At 57.6% G+C, this 15583-nt stretch overlaps 1 pseudogene; it reads right to left on the reverse strand.

The window, feature by feature from the left end:
• Positions 1-799: 799 nt before the first annotated feature.
• LOC141113379 (uncharacterized) lies at positions 800-13855 on the reverse strand (annotated as a pseudogene).
• Between the last annotated feature and the right edge of the window lie 1728 nt (positions 13856-15583).

The following is a 15583-nucleotide window of genomic DNA, read 5'->3' on the forward strand; positions in this document are numbered from 1 at the left end:
CTGTGAGGGGATGGGAATAACTAGAGAAGGAGACAGATCGTTGTTCCTACGTATTAGGAACAGACAATCTGTCTCTCCTCCCCTGTCAGAACAGGGATTTGTGTGTTTACACACACAAATCCCTGTTCTGGCTCTCGTGCCCGTGATCGCGGGTGGCCGGCGGCGATCGAGCCTGACGGCCACGCGCATCAGGTCCTCCACCATGCAGCAGGCACGCGCCTGCTACGGCTCTTAAAGGACATTTCTTCAGTGTTGTCACATGAAAAGATATAATAAAATATTTGCAAAAATGTGAGGGGTGTACTCACTTTTGTGAGATACTGTACCACCTCTGTTCAGTGATTTTTCACAGAGCAGCCCTGATCCTCCTTTTCTCAGTTCCCTCCCTGGCGCTCCTGGTTGCTCCCTCCTGCCAAGTGCCCCCACAGAAAGCAGCTTGCTATGGGGCACTCGAGCCGAGCCGCAGCTCTGTGTGCCCATTTAGACACGGAGCCATGGTCCGGCCCCGCCCCCTCTCTCTCCTGACTGGCTACCTGACTTTGATTGACAGCAGCGGGAGTAAATGGCCCCACTGCTGTGTCTCAGAATTAGGAGGGAGAGTCCCAGACGGCCGAGGCACTCATCCACATCGCTGAATAGAGAGTTAATAAAATAGAAAAGAAAAAATCACAAGGAAGATTACAATTGAATAGAGAAGGAGAAAACTAAATTTAATAAGGGGTTAATAAGGGGTTCAACAGAGGAACATTTAATTAGAAACATTTTTTTTTTACTTGTCAAGGTTGCTGCAAATGGAAGTTCATTCCTTTGATCTGTAGATGCAAAACACAGAAAGTTACAATTGATATGAATGTTTCAATGTAACTTTCTGTGATGTGGTTGTTGATAAACATTGCCAGGCTGCTTCTTTTTTTTTTGACAGCTCCTGCTGAATTGTTAGGTGCTGAGACAGGGAAGGGTCCCGGTGTAACAAAAAAATCTTTGGCCTGTGAAAAGTCTCGACTGCGTCACTTCCGGTGCTGCTACTTAGATAATCAGCTGTTCGCGCGGCTTCACTGCGCATGCGCAGGCAGGTTTTTTCGGGTCCAGAAAAATTATAGACGAGTGGGGAGTGTCAGCGGGAGCAGTGCGTCCAGCCCCGCAACTAACACTCTCCTAAGTTGCTCTGGAGAGGGGGGCGGGCCCCGTGCATAGTAGGGCTTTGTGCCAGTGGAGCTCGGATTGACAGAGTGCCAGTGGGAGGGGCCTACATCTGTGCTTGGAGAGGGGGTGGGCCCTATGAATAGCTGTGTCTGTGTAAATGAATCCTGTGCCCAAGAGCTTGCAATCTATGACAATGACCTAAAGTTTACTTGGTAATATAGGAAAGCCCATCAGAAGAGCTGTGTCTATTCTTATCTGTGTGTACTCTTTGTTTTTTTGAAAATTGTGCTGTAGATAGAGCATGTTAAGCCATAGCTGTGCTCCCTGGGGATATGCTGATCACCCATCTGTGCTGCTGGAGGGGGCCCAGGCAACCATGAATGAGGGACCTGCAGACTTGGTCATGGTGAGCAAGACCACCCATATCCCCCACACACCATCCGATACCCCTCTCCATCTCCCCTGGGGACAGGGACCCCATCTCCCCATGAGAACAGGAACCCCCATCTCCCCTAAGGACAGGGACCCCCTTCTCCCCCTGAGGACAGGAACCCCCATCTCCCCCGAGGACAGGGACCCCCTTTTCCCCCGAGAACATGGACTCCCTTTTCCCCCAAGGACAGGGACCCCCATCTCCCCCGAGGACAGGGATCCCTATCTCCCCCCCCCCCAAGGACAGGGACCCCCATCTCCCTCAAGGACAGGGACCCCCATCTCCCCTGAGGACAGGGATCCCTATCTCCCCCCGAGGACAGGGACCCCCATCTCCCCCAAGGACAGGGACCCCTTCTCCCCCAAGGACAGGGACCCCCTTCTCCCCTGAGGACAGGGACCCCCTTCTCTCCAAGGACAGGGACCCCCTTCTCCCCAGAGGAAAGGGACCCACTTATCCCCCTGAGGCAGGGACCCCCTTCTCCCCAAGGACAGGGACCCCCTCCTTCCCAGAGGACAGGGACCCCCATCTCCCCCGAGGACAGGGACCCCCTTCTCCCCCGAGGGCAGGGACCCCCATCTCTCCCAAAGACAGGGACCTCCTTCTCCCCCTGAGGACAGGGACCCCCTTCTCCCCCTGAGGACAGGGACCCCCATTGACCCTGAGGACAGGGACCCCCTTCTCCCCTAGGGACAGGGACCTCTTCTCCCCTGGGGACAGGGACACTATCTCCCCTGGGAACAGGGACCCCTTCTTACCTGGGGACAAGGACCGTCTTCTCCCCTGGGGACAGAGACCTCTTCTCCCCTGGGGACAGGGACCCCCTTCTCACTCGGGGACAGGGAACCTATCTTACCTGGGGGCAGGAACTCCATCCCACCTGGCAACGGGGACTCCATCTCACCTAGGGACCCCAGAACAGGAACCTGATCACCCTGAGTGTGCCAACCTCACCGTCCTGCCTGATCACTGTAAGATTAAAAGAGACCACCTTCCACAGAGTGAATACACTAAGGTGGGGGGGGGGTACTGATATAAGGGGAAACCTGTATATCAGTGCCCCCTTAAATTATTGTATTCACTCCCCCCTTACATCAGTGACCCCCCACACTCAGACTGGCCTAACGGCACTATCACTGACCTCCTCTCAGGTTCACCGTGCAGGGCTCAGTTAGACAGCTCCAGGTTGGCTCTGGTTTTATTCTATAGTCTCCTCTCCACAGTCCACACACATCTGACTCCTCCCATAATCCCCATCCCGGCAGTGCTCTCACTCTTGATTCATCTCCAGACTCCCCCTCAGAGACTGCAGATATGATAAAAGACAAGAGGTAGTCAGAGATTGCAGACATGATACAAGAGACGGTTAGAGGCTGCAGACAGGATACAGGAGGTGGTTAGAGGCTGCAGACAGGATACAGGAGGTGGTCAGGGTATGCACACAGGATACAAGAGGTGGTCAGAGACTGCACACAGGATACAGGAGGTGGTCAGAGTATGCACACAGGATACAGGAGGTGGTCAGAGTATGCACACAGGATACAGGAGGTGGTCAGAATATGCGCACAGGATACAGGAGGTGGTCAGAGAATGCGCACAGGATACAGGAGGTGATCAGATTATGCAGACATGTAGGAGGAGCAAACAGACTGGTCCCCTGTGTAGGGGGAGCACACAGAGTGGTCAGTCGTGTAGTGGGAGCACACAGAGGAGTCAGTCGTGTAGTGGGAGCATATCCATGTAGGGGGAGTTCACAATGGGGTGAAGTCCTGATAAGAGCTGTCACAGGAGGGCCCTCACACAGGACACATGGCAGGCAGGATGGTGAGGTTGGCACACTCAGGGTGATCAGGCAGGGCGGTGAGGTTGGCACACTCAGGGTGTCAGGTTCCTGTTCTTAGGGGAGGTGGGGTCCTGGTCCCCAGGGAAGATGGGGTTCCTAGGTGAGATGGCGTCCCCTTTGCCAGGGGAGATGGGGTTCCTGTCCGTAGGCAAGATGGGGTCCTCATCCCCAGGGGAGATCAGTGGCGTCTCCAGCTTTCATATTTAGGGGGGGCACATGGGGGGACAGGGACAAAAGTAGGGGGGCAACTATAAAATGCGCATATATATATATAGATCTATATATAGATCTATATATAGATATATATATATATATCTATATGTAGATCTATATATAGATCTATATATATCTATATATATATAGATATATATATATCTATATATATATAGATATATATAGATAGATAGATAGATAGATAGAGCTATATATATATATAGATATATATAAATATATACTGGGGCCCTTTACTACGACCCCACAACGACCCTTTCACATGTTCTGCAGTGAGCTCCCTTCCTACTGTATTGGGCCCCCCCCCCCCCAGGGTGGCAGAAAACAAGAGATATATGTCACCAGCATACCAAGAAAATATAAGCATCCAAAGCAGTGGGAGAACTATCAGGGTTGCAAAGGTTGTCTTGCCAACGGGCCCTGGTGTTCTGCCACTGTGGGGTTCCCCAGCCTCCTCTTGCTGTCCTGCTCCTGCTATTGACTGCGCTGGTCTGGCATCTCTTGGAATTTACAGGCTGGTTCTCCTGTCCTAAGGATGGGAGAAATCAGTCTGTTTTTTCAGTAACTGAGAGTCCTGGTGGAGTCCTTCCTGCAACTCGCTCTTCTCCCTGCCAATGAGGATGCAGGGGAAGGAGCAGATCGGGCGGCCATGGTTGTGTGGGCGCTCGCATTATGCAATGTCAGTGAGCAGAGGGAGGGGGGAGGAATCACCCGCAGGAGCTGACTGGGGACTCTCTCCCTCTTAGACATTGATTTTTTGTATTAAATTTTTTTTTTTTTTTATTGGGGGGGGGGGGGGCACATGGTGGGGCACAGCATAATGTTGGGGGGGTCAGGGATGCCATTGGGGGAGATGGGTCTCCATCGCTAGGGGAGAAGGGTGTGCCTGTCCTCAGGGAAGAAGGGGGTCCCTGTCCCCACAGGAGAAGGGTGTCCCTGTCCCCAGGGGAGAAAGAGAAGTGGGTCCCCAGGGGAAAAGGGTATCCCTGTCCCCAGGTGAGATAGGGTCCCTGTCCTCAGGAGAAAAGGGGGTCCCTGTCCTTAGGGGAGAAGGCTGTCCCTGTCCCCAGGGGAGATGGGGGTCCCTGTCCCCAGGGGAGAAGGGGTTCACTCTCCTCGGGAGAGAAGGGTGTCCCTGAGGAGAGAAGGGTGTCCCTGTCCTCGGGGGAGAAGGGTGTCCCTGTCCTCGGGGGAGAAGGGGGTCCCTGTCCCCGGGGGAGAAGGGGGTCCCTGTCCCCGGGGGAGAAGGGGTCCCTGTCCCCAGGGAAGAAGGATGTCCCTGTCCCCAGGTGAGATAGGGTCCCTGTCCCTAGGTGAGATGGCGTCCCCATTACCAGGGGAGATGGGGTTCCTGTCCGTAGGCAAGATGGGGTCCTCATCCCCAGGGGAGATGCGTCTCCATCACTAGGGGAGAATGGTGTCCCTGTCCTCAGGGAAGAAGGGGTACCTGTCTCCCTGTCCCCAGGAGAGAAGGGGTCCTTGTCCCCAGGGGAGAAGGGGGTCCCAGTTCCCAGGGGAGAAGGAGTCCCAGTCCCCAGGAGAGAAGGGGTCCCTGTCCCCAGGAGAGATGGGGTCCTTGTCCCTAGGAGAAAAGGGGTCCTTGTCCCCAAGGGAGAAGAGTGTCCCAGTCCCCAGGGGAGATAGGATGCTAGTCCCCAGGGGAGAAGGGGGCCCTGTCCCCAGGAGAGAAGGGGTCCCTGTCCCCAGGAGAGAAAAGGTCCTTGTCCCCAGGGGAGAAGGGGGTCCCAGTCCCCAGGGGAGAAGGGGTCCCTGTCCCCAGGAGAGAAGGGGTCCCTGTCCCCAGGAGAGAAAGAGAAGGGGGGTCCTTGTCCCCAGGGGAGAAGGGGGTCCCAGTCGAGATAGGATGCCAGTCCCAAGGGGAGAAGGGGGTCCCTGTCCCTAGGGCAGAAGGGGTCCTTGTCCCCAGGGGAGAAGGGGGTTTCAGTCCCCAGGGGAGAGAGGGGGGGTCCCTGTCCTCCAGGGAAGAAGGGTGTCCCTGTCCTCAGGGGAGAAGGGGGTCCCAGTCCCCAGGAGAGAAGGGGTCCCTCTCCCCAGGAGGAAAGGGGTCCTTGTCCCCAGGGGAGAAAGGGGTCCCAATCCCCAGGGGAGAAGGGGTCCCTCTCCTCAGGGGAGAAGGGATCCCTCTCCTCAGGGGAGAAGGGGGTCCCAGTCCCTGGAAGAGAAGGGGTCCCTGTCCCCAGGAGAGAAGGGATCCTTGTCCCCAGGGGAAAAGGGGTCCCCAGGGGAGAAGGGGGTTCCAGTCCCCAGGGGAGATAGGATGCCAGTCCCCAGGGGAGAAGGGGGTCCCAGTCCCCAGGGGAGATAGGATGCCAGTCCCCAGGGGAGAGAGGGGTCCCTGTCCCCAGGGGAGAAGGGGGGTCCCTGTCCTCCAGGGAAGAAGGGTGTCCCTGTGTCACGTACCTGGTGGAGATCGAGCTGGAGAGGAGGCTTCTCTTGCACCTCCTGTCCGACACCCCTGGTAGTGATGACAGTGAGTGAAGGACACAGAGTGGCACGAGGGCCGATGTAGCTGTTGGCGCTGGCTGGGCCTTGGCAGGAACCAGGTGGCTGGGGAGCGCAGGACAGGTTCTGAGAACTGGAGCTCCGAATCGCTGGTTCAGCAGATGGAGACGTAGCCGGAACGAAAGCCAGGAGGTCATTAACAGCCGGGCAGAGCAGGCACTGAGAGGCAGAGACGGGACACAAGCCGGGTTCGGTACACAGACGGGCAGCAAGGTACAGGAACATCAGGCAGAAGCGGAGTCAAAACCAAGCCGGGATCAGGTAGGCAGGCGGAGGTCAAGGAGGAGGTTCAAGTATAGCCGGGTCAAGACACAGACAACTGGAACAGATCAGGTAAGCAGGCACTAGCTGAAAGACCACCCAGCAATGTTCAAGTGTCAGTGTTCAGTTTAAATAGGCTTACTTGGCACCCATACGTACACGTGCAAGCACGTGCGCGTCCGCGCATGCATCAATACGTGCTTGTGCGCAGATGTGCATCTGTTAGCCAGGCTTCTCTTACACTGTCCCCAGGGGAGAAGGGGGGTCCCTGTCCTCCAGGGAAGAAGGGTGTCCCTGTCCTCAAGGGAGAAGGGGTTTCCTGTCCCCAGGAGAGAAGGGGTCTTTGTCCCCAGGAGAAAAGGGGTCCCTGTCCCATGGGAGAAGGGGGTCTCAGTCCCCAGGAGAGAAGGGGTCCCTGTCCCCAGGAGAGAATGGGTCCTTGTCCCCTGGAGAAAAGGGGTCCTTGTCCCCAGGGGAGAAGGGGGTCCCAGTCCCCAGGGGAGATAGGATGCCAGTCCCCAGGAGAGAAGGCATCCCTGTCCCCAGGGGAGAAGGGGGTCCCAGTGGAGATAGGATGCCAGTCCCCAGGATAGAAGGGGTCCCAGTCCCCAGGGGAGATAGGATGCCAGTCCCCAGTGGAGAAGGGGGTCCCTGGCCCCAGGGGAGAAGGGGGTTCCAGTCCCCAGGGGAGAGAGAGGGAGTCCCTGTTCTCCAGGGAAGAAGGGTGTCCCTGCCCTCAGGGGAGAAGGGGGTCACAGTCCCCAGGAGAGAAGGGGTCCCTGTCCCCAGGAGAGAAGGGGTCCTTGTCCCCAGGGGAGAAGGGGGTCCCAGTTCCTAGGAGAGAAGGGATCATTCTCCTCAGGGGAGAAGGTGGTCCCAGTCCCCGGGAGAGAAGGGGTCTCTGTCCCCAGGAGAGAAGGGGTCCTTGTCCCCAGGAGATAAGGTGTCCTTCTCCCCAGGGGAGAAGGGGGTTCCTGTCCCCAGGGGAAAAGGGGGTCCCAGTCCCCAGGGGAGATAGGATGCCAGTCTCCAGGGGAGAGATGGGTCCCTGTCCTCCAGGAAAGAAGGGTGTCCCTGTCCTCAGGGGAGAAGGGGGTCCCAGTCCCCAGGAGAGAAGGGGTCCTTGTCCCCAGGAGAGAATGGGTTTTTGTCCCCAGGGGAGAAGGGGGTCCCAGTCCCAAGGGGATAAGGGGTCCCTGTCCTCAGAGGAGAAGGGGTCCCAGTCCCCAGGAGAGAAGGGGTCCTTGTCCCCAGGAGAGAAGGGGTCCTTGTCCCCAGGGGAGAAGGGGATCCCAGTCCCCAGGGGAGAAGGGGTCCCTGTCCCCAGGGGAAAAGGGGTCCCTGTCCCCAGGAGAGAAGAGGTCCTTGTCCCCAGGGGAGAAGGGGTCCCTGTCCCCAGGGGAGAAGGAGGTCCCAGTGGAGATAGGATGCCAGTCCCCAGGATAGAAGGGGGTCCCAGTCCCCAGGGGAGATAGGATGCCAGTCCCCAGGGGAGAAGGGGGTCCCTGGCCCCAGGGGAGAAGGGGGTTCCAGTCCCCAGGGAAGATAGGATGCCAGTCCCCAGGGGAGAGAGGGGTCCCTGCCCCCAGGGGAGAAGGGGGTCCCAGTTCCCAGGAGAGAAGGGGTCCTTGTCCCCAGGAGAAAAGTGGTCCCTGTCCCAGGGGAGAAGGGGGTCTCAGTCCCCAGGAGAGAAGGGGTCCCTGTCCCCAGGAGAGAATGGGTCCTTGTCCCCCGGAGAAAAGGGGTCCTTATCCCCAGGGGAGAAGGGGGTCCCAGTCCCCAGGGGAGATAGGATGCCAGTCCTCAGGAGAGAAGGCATCCCTGTCCCCAGGAGAGAAAGGGTCCTTGTCCCCAGGGGAGAAGGGGATCCCAGTCCCCAGGGGAGAAGGGGTCCCTGTCCCCAGGGGAAAAGGGGTCCCTGTCCCCAGGAGAGAAGAGGTCCTTGTCCCCAGGGGAGAAGGGGTCCCTGTCCCCAGGGGAGAAGGAGGTCCCAGTGGAGATAGGATGCCAGTCCCCAGGATAGAAGGGGGTCCCAGTCCCCAGGGGAGATAGGATGCCAGTCCCCAGGGGAGAAGGGGGTCCCTGGCCCCAGGGGAGAAGGGGGTTCCAGTCCCCAGGGGAGATATAATGACAGTCCCCAGGGGAGAGAGGGGGAGTCCCTGTCCTCCAGGGAAGAAGGGTGTCCCTGCCCTCAGGGGAGAAGGGGGTCACAGTCCCCAGGAGAGAAGGGGTCCCTGTCCCCAGGAGAGAAGGGGTCCTTGTCCCCAGGGGAGAAGGGGGTCCCGGTTCCCAGGAGAGAAGGGGTCCCTCTCCTCAGGGGAGAAGGGGGTCCCAGTCCCCAGGAGAGAAGGGGTCCTTATCCCCAGGAGAAAAGGTGTCCTTCTCCCCAGGGGAGAAGGGGGTTCCTGTCCCCAGGGGAGAAGGGGGTCCCTGTCCTCCAGGGAAGAAGGGTGTCCCTGTCCTCAGAGGAGAAGGGGGTCCCAGTCCCCAGGAGAGAAGGGGTCCTTGTCCCCAGGAGAGAATGGGTTTTTGTCCCCAGGAGAGAAGGGGGTCCCAGTCCCCAGGGGATAAGGGGTCCCTGTCCTCAGAGGAGAAGGGGGTCCCAGTCCCCAGGAGAGAAGGGGTCCTTGTCCCCAGGAGAGAAGGGGTCCTTGTCCCCAGGGGAGAAGGTGTCCCCAGGGGGAGAAGGGGGTTCCAGTCCCCAGTGAAGATAGGATGCCAGTCCCCAGGGGAGAAGGGGGTCCCAGTCCCCAGGGGAGATATGATGCCAGTCCCCAGGGGAGAGAGGGGTCCCTGTCCCCAGGGGAGAAGGGGGTCCCAGTCCCCAGGGGGAGAAGGGGGTCCCAGTCCCCAGGGGAGATAGGATGCCAGTCCCCAGGGGAGAGAGGGGTCCCTGTCCCCAGGGGAGAAGGGGGTCCCTATCCTCCAGGGAAGAAGGGGGTCCCAGTCCCCAGGAGAGAAGGGGGTCCCAGTCCCCAGGAGAGAAGGGGTCCTTGTCCCCAGGAGAGATTGGGTTTTTGTCCCCAGGGGAGAAGGGGGTCCCAGTCCCCAGGGGATAAGGGGTCCCTGTCCTCAGAGGAGAAGGGGGTCCCAGTCCCCAGGAGAGAAGGGGTCCTTGTCCCCAGGAGAGAAGGGGTCCTTGTCCCCAGGGAAGATAGGATGCCAGTTCCCAGAGGAGAAGGGGGTCCCAGTCCCCAGGGGAGATAGGATGCCAGTCCCCAGGGGAGAGAGGGGTCCTTGTCCCCAGGGGAGAAGGGGGTCCCAGTCCCCAGGAGAGAAGTGGTCCTTGTCCCCAGGAGAAAAGGGGTTCCTGTCCCAGGGGAGAAGGGGGTCTCAGTCCCCAGGAGAGAAGGGGTCCCTGTCCCCAGGAGAGAATGGGTCCTTGTCCCCCGGAGAAAAGGGGTCCTTGTCCCCAGGGGAGAAGGGGGTCCCAGTCCCCAGGGGAGATAGGATGCCAGTCCCCAGGAGAGAAGGCATCCCTGTCCCCAGGAGAGAAAGGGTCCTTGTCCCCAGGGGAGAAGGGAATCCCAGTCCCCAGGGAAGAAGGGATCCCTGTCCCCAGGAGAGGAGGGGTCCCTGTCCCCAGGGGAGAAGGGGGTCCCAGTGGAGATAGGATGCCAGTCCCAAGGATAGAAGGGGGTCCCAGTCCCTAGGGGAGATAGGGTCCCAGTCCCCAGGGGAGAAGGGGGTCCCAGTCCCCAGGGGAGATATGATGCCAGTCCTCAGGGGAGAAGGGGGTCCCTGGCCCCAGGGAAGAAGGGGGTTCCAGTCCCCAGGGGAGATATAATGACAGTCCCCAGGGGAGAGAGGGGGAGTCCCTGTCCTCCAGGGAAGAAGGGTGTCCCTGCCCTCAGGGGAGAAGATTGTCACGGTCCCCAGGAGAGAAGGGGTCCCTGTCCCCAGGAGAGAAGGGGTCCTTGTCCCCAGGGGAGAAGGGGGTCCCAGTTCCCAGGAGAGAAGGGGTCCCTCTCCTCAGGGGAGAAGGGGGTCCCAGTCCCTGGGAGAAGGGGGTCCCAGTCCCCAGGGGAGAGAGGGGTCCCTGTCCCCAGGGGAGAAGAGGGTCCCTGTCCTCCAGGGAAGAAGGGTGTCCCTATCCTCAGGGGAGAAGGGGGTCCCAGTCCCCAGGAGATAAGGGGTCCTTGTCCCCAGGAGAGAATGGGTTTTTGTCCCCAGGGGAGAAGGGGGTCCCGGTCCCAAGGGGATAAGGGGTCCCTGTCCTCAGAGGAGAAGGGGGTCCCAGTCCCCAGGAGAGAAGGGGTCCTTGTTCCCAGGAGAGAAGGGGTCCTTGTCCCCAGAGGAGAAGGGGTCCCCAGGGGGAGAAGGGGGTCCCAGTCCCTAGGGAAGATAGGTTGCCAGTCCCCAGGGGAGAAGGGGGTCCCAGTCCCCAGGAGAGAAGGGGTCCTTGTCCCCGGGACAGAAGGAGTCCTTGTCCCCAGGAGAGAAGGAGTCCTTGTCCCCAGGGGAGAAGGGGGTCCCAGTTGCCAGGGGAGAAGGGGGTCCCAGTTGCCAGGGGAGAAGGGTTCCCTGTCCCCAGGGGAGAAGGGGTCCCTGTCCCCAGGAGAGAAGGGGTCCTTGTCCCTAGGGGAGAATGGGTTCTAGTCCCCAGGGGAGATAGGGTGCCAGTCTTCAGGGTAGAAGAGGTCCCTGTCCCCAGGGGAGAAGGGTGTCCCTGTCCTCCAGGGGAGAAGGGGGTCCCCAGGAGAGAAGGGGTCCCTGTCCCCAGAAGAGAAGGGGTTCTTGTCCCCAGGAGAGAAAGGGTCCTTGTCCCCAGGGCAGAAGGGGGTCCCAGTCCCCAGGGGAGATAGGATGCCATTCCCCAGGGGAGAGAGGGGTCCCTGTCCCCAGGGGAGAACGGGGTCCCTGTCCTCCAGGGAAGAAGGGTGTCATGTCCTCCAGGGAAGAAGGGTGTCCCTGTCCTCAGGGGAGAAGGGGGTCCCAGTCCCCAGGAGAGAAGGGGTCCTTGTCCCCAGGAGAGAATGGGTTTTTGTCCCCAGGGGAGAAGGGGGTCCCAGTCCCAAGGGGATAAGGGGTCCCTGTCAGAGGAGAAGGGGGTCCCAGTCCCCAGGAGAGAAGGGGTCCTTGTTCCCAGGAGAGAAGGGGTCCTTGTCCCCAGGGGAGAACGTGTCCCCAGGGGGAGATGGGGGTTCCAATCCCCAGGGAAGATAGGTTGCCAGTCCCCAGGAGAGAAGGGATCCTTGTCCCCGGGAGAGAAGGAGTCCTTGTCCCCAGGAGAGGAGTCCTTGTCCCCAGGGGAGAAGGGGGTCCCAGTTGCCAGGGGAGAAGGGTTCCCTGTCCCCAGGGGAGAAGGGGTCCCTGTCCCCAGGAGTGAAGGGGTACTTGTCCCTAGGGGAGAATGGGTTCTAGTCCCCAGGGGAGATAGGGTGCCAGTCCTCAGGGTAGAAGAGGTCCCTGTCCCCGGGGGAGAAGGGTGTCCCTGTCCTCCAGGGGAGAAGGGGGTCCCCAGGAGAGAAGGGGTCCCTGTCCCCAGAAGAGAAGGAGTTCTTGTCCCCAGGAGAGAAAGGGTTCTTGTCCCCAGGGGAGAAGGGGGTCCCAGTCCCCAGGAGAGAAGGGGTCCCTGTCCCCAGGAGAGAAGGGGTCCTTGTCCCCAGGAGAGAATGGGTTTTTGTCCCCAGGGGAGAAGGGGGTCCCGGTCCCAAGGGGATAAGGGGTCCCTGTCCTCAGAGGAGAAGGGGGTCCCAGTCCCCAGGAGAGAAGGGGTCCTTGTTCCCAGGAGAGAAGGGGTCCTTGTCCCCAGAGGAGAAGGGGTCCCCAGGGGGAGAAGGGGTCCCAGTCCCCAGGGAAGATAGGTTGCCAGTCCCCAGGGGAGAAGGGGGTCCCAGTCCCCAGGAGAGAAGGGGTCCTTGTCCCCGGGACAGAAGGAGTCCTTGTCCCCAGGAGAGAAGGAGTCCTTGTCCCCAGGGGAGAAGGGGGTCCCAGTTGCCAGGGGAGAAGGGTTCCCTGTCCCCAGGGGAGAAGGGGTCCCTGTCCCCAGGAGAGAAGGGGTCCTTGTCCCTAGGGGAGAATGGGTTCTAGTCCCCAGGGGAGATAGGGTGCCAGTCTTCAGGGTAGAAGAGGTCCCTGTCCCCAGGGGAGAAGGGTGTCCCTGTCCTCCAGGGGAGAAGGGGGTCCCCAGGAGAGAAGGGGTCCCTGTCCCCAGAAGAGAAGGGGTTCTTGTCCCCAGGAGAGAAAGGGTCCTTGTCCCCAGGGCAGAAGGGGGTCCCAGTCCCCAGGGGAGATAGGATGCCAGTCCCCAGGGGAGAGAGGGGTCCCTGTCCCCAGGGGAGAACGGGGTCCCTGTCCTCCAGGGAAGAAGGGTGTCATGTCCTCCAGGGAAGAAGGGTGTCCCTGTCCTCAGGGGAGAAGGGGGTCCCAGTCCCCAGGAGAGAAGGGGTCCTTGTCCCTAGGAGAGAATGGGTTTTTGTCCCCAGGGGAGAAGGGGGTCCCAGTCCCAAGGGGATAAGGGGTCCCTGTCAGAGGAGAAGGGGGTCCCAGTCCCCAGGAGAGAAGGGGTCCTTGTTCCCAGGAGAGAAGGGGTCCTTGTCCCCAGGGGAGAAGGTGTCCCCAGGGGGAGATGGGGGTTCCAGTCCCCAGGGAAGATAGGTTGCCAGTCCCCAGGAGAGAAGGGATCCTTGTCCCCGGGAGAGAAGGAGTCCTTGTCCCCAGGAGAGAAGGAGTCCTTGTCCCCAGGGGAGAAGGGGGTCCCAGTTGCCAGGGGAGAAGGGTTCCCTGTCCCCAGGGGAGAAGGGGTCCCTGTCCTCAGGAGTGAAGGGGTACTTGTCTCTAGGGGAGAATGGGTTCTAGTCCCCAGGGGAGATAGGGTGCCAGTCCTCAGGGTAGAAGAGGTCCCTGTCCCCGGGGGAGAAGGGTGTCCCTGTCCTCCAGGGGAGAAGGGGGTCCCCAGGAGAGAAGGGGTCCCTGTCCCCAGAAGAGAAGGGGTTCTTGTCCCCAGGAGAGAAAGGGTTCTTGTCCCCAGGGGAGAAGGGGGTCCCAGTCCGCAGGGGAGATAGGATGCCAGTCCTCAGGGTAATAGGATGTCCCTGTCCTCAGGGGAAAAGGGGGTCCCAATCCCCAGGAGAGAAGGGGTCCCTGTTCCCAGGAGAGAAGGGGTCCTTGTCTCCAGGAGAGCAGGGGTCCCTGTCCTCGGGGGAGAAGGGGGTCCCTGTCCTCGGGGGAGAAGGGGGTCCCTGTCCTCGGGGGAGAAGGGGGTCCCTGTCCTTGGGGGAGAAGGAGGTCCCTGTCCTCAGGGTAGAGGGAAGGGCCTGTCCTCAGGGGTCCCTGTCCTCAGGGAGAGAAGAAGGGGTCCCAGTCCCCAGGGGAGAAAGGGTCCCAGTCCCCAGGGGAGAAGGGGTCCCCAGGGGAGATGGAGTGGGGTATGGGATGGTCTCACTCACCATGACCAAGTCTGTAGGGCCCTCATTCATGGTCACCTGGGCTCTCTCCAGCAGCAGCACGGATGGGCGATCAGCATATCTCCAGGGAGCACAGCTATGGCTTGACATGCTCTATCTACAGCACACTTGTCAAAAGAACAAAGAGTACACAGAGATAAACTGCATGGCATTTTTAATAGATTGCAAGCTCTTGGGCACGGGGATCTCTGATGGGCTTTCTTAAACTGCAGTGTCTTTTTGTACATTAAGCCACATTAAGCTCCCCAAAAAACAAGCTTAATGTCCCTAGTTTGCCTTGTAGGAGACCAAACCCATGAAACTTCTTGGATAGGCTTCGAAAGTTGAGAAATTAGGATGTGCAAAGTTTCATGACAATTGATTGAGTTTAGGCATTATGGTACATTAAGCTGTTCACATTAAATGTTTTAGCATTGTAAAATATAGCTTAATATGAATAACTTTTGGTGTGATTTACCAAATGAGCTGAGATTTTCAGAATAGATAGATAGAGCCTTCTATTGTGTGAAGTTTGGGGGAAATTGGTTAACATTTGTGGTCTTTTATGTATGTTAAGCCACATTAAGCTCCCCAAGAAACAAGCTTAATGTCCCTAGTTTGCTGTGTGGAACACCGAAATTCATAAAACTTATAGGATAGGTTTGGGAAGTTGAGAACTTAGGATGTGCAAAGTTTCAAGACAATTAATTGAGGTTTAAGCACAATATGGTACATTAAGCTCTTTTTACATTAAAGTGGATGTATACCTAATGTCATCCTTTCTAAACTACTACCATAGGGGTTATCTATAAGGATATACATGCCTCCTGCATGTATCTTTACCTGTCAAATGTCTCCCCTCTGTCTGTTATGAGACCCGAAAAACTGCAGATTCTGTGGGTGGGTCTGTTGTCTGGAGCTCGGTGGGAGGAGTTGTGATGTCAGTAGACTCCCCGCCCACCTCTACACTCCCCTTGTCAATATGCATTTTCTCCTGTGTATTTCTTACACTGAACTTCTGCTATGATCTCTAACATCCAGTGAAAAGACAGGAAAGTAACCACATGACTTCAGCATACCAAATCATGCTGAGGTGTGGAACAGCCAATCCTTGCAGAGCTGCTGAAGAAAGGAGTGGGGGGGGAATTAAAAAATAATGCCTGTGTCTTACTTAGGCTAGTGCAGGAGATGTAAATCACCTGTCACTCACAGCAAGGGGGAGGATTTGACAAAGTTTTTCTCTGTTTGTCAAGATTTATCTCACTGAACAATAAAAGTGGATTGCTCAGAGCTGGATTAACTCTTTGTGGCAAGACTGGGCTCAAATGATAGGAAATCTTATACTCTACATTATGACATAAAAAAAAAAATTTTTACATCCACTTTAAGCTGTTCACATTAATTGTTTTAGCATTGTAAAATGTAGCTTAATGTGAATAACTTTTGGTGTGATTTAACAAATGAGCTGAAATTTTCTGAATATGTTAGCATAGATAGTGTATTCTATTGTGCGAAGTTTGGGGGAAATTGGTTAACATTTAAGGTCTTTTTTGTACATTAAGCCACATTAATCTCCCCAAAAAACAAGCTTAATGTCCCTAATTTGCCTTGTGGAGCACCGAAATGCATGAAACTTATGGGATAGGTTTGGGAAGTTAAAAACTTAGGCTGTGGAATGCTTCAGGGCTATTGATTGAGGTTTAGGCACTTTATTATACATTAAGCTACATTAAGCCATTTTCACATGAAATGTTTTAGTAT

The sequence above is a fragment of the Aquarana catesbeiana genome, linkage group LG12, assembly GCF_042186555.1.
Source record: "Aquarana catesbeiana isolate 2022-GZ linkage group LG12, ASM4218655v1, whole genome shotgun sequence".
Classification (NCBI taxonomy): domain Eukaryota; kingdom Metazoa; phylum Chordata; class Amphibia; order Anura; family Ranidae; genus Aquarana; species Aquarana catesbeiana.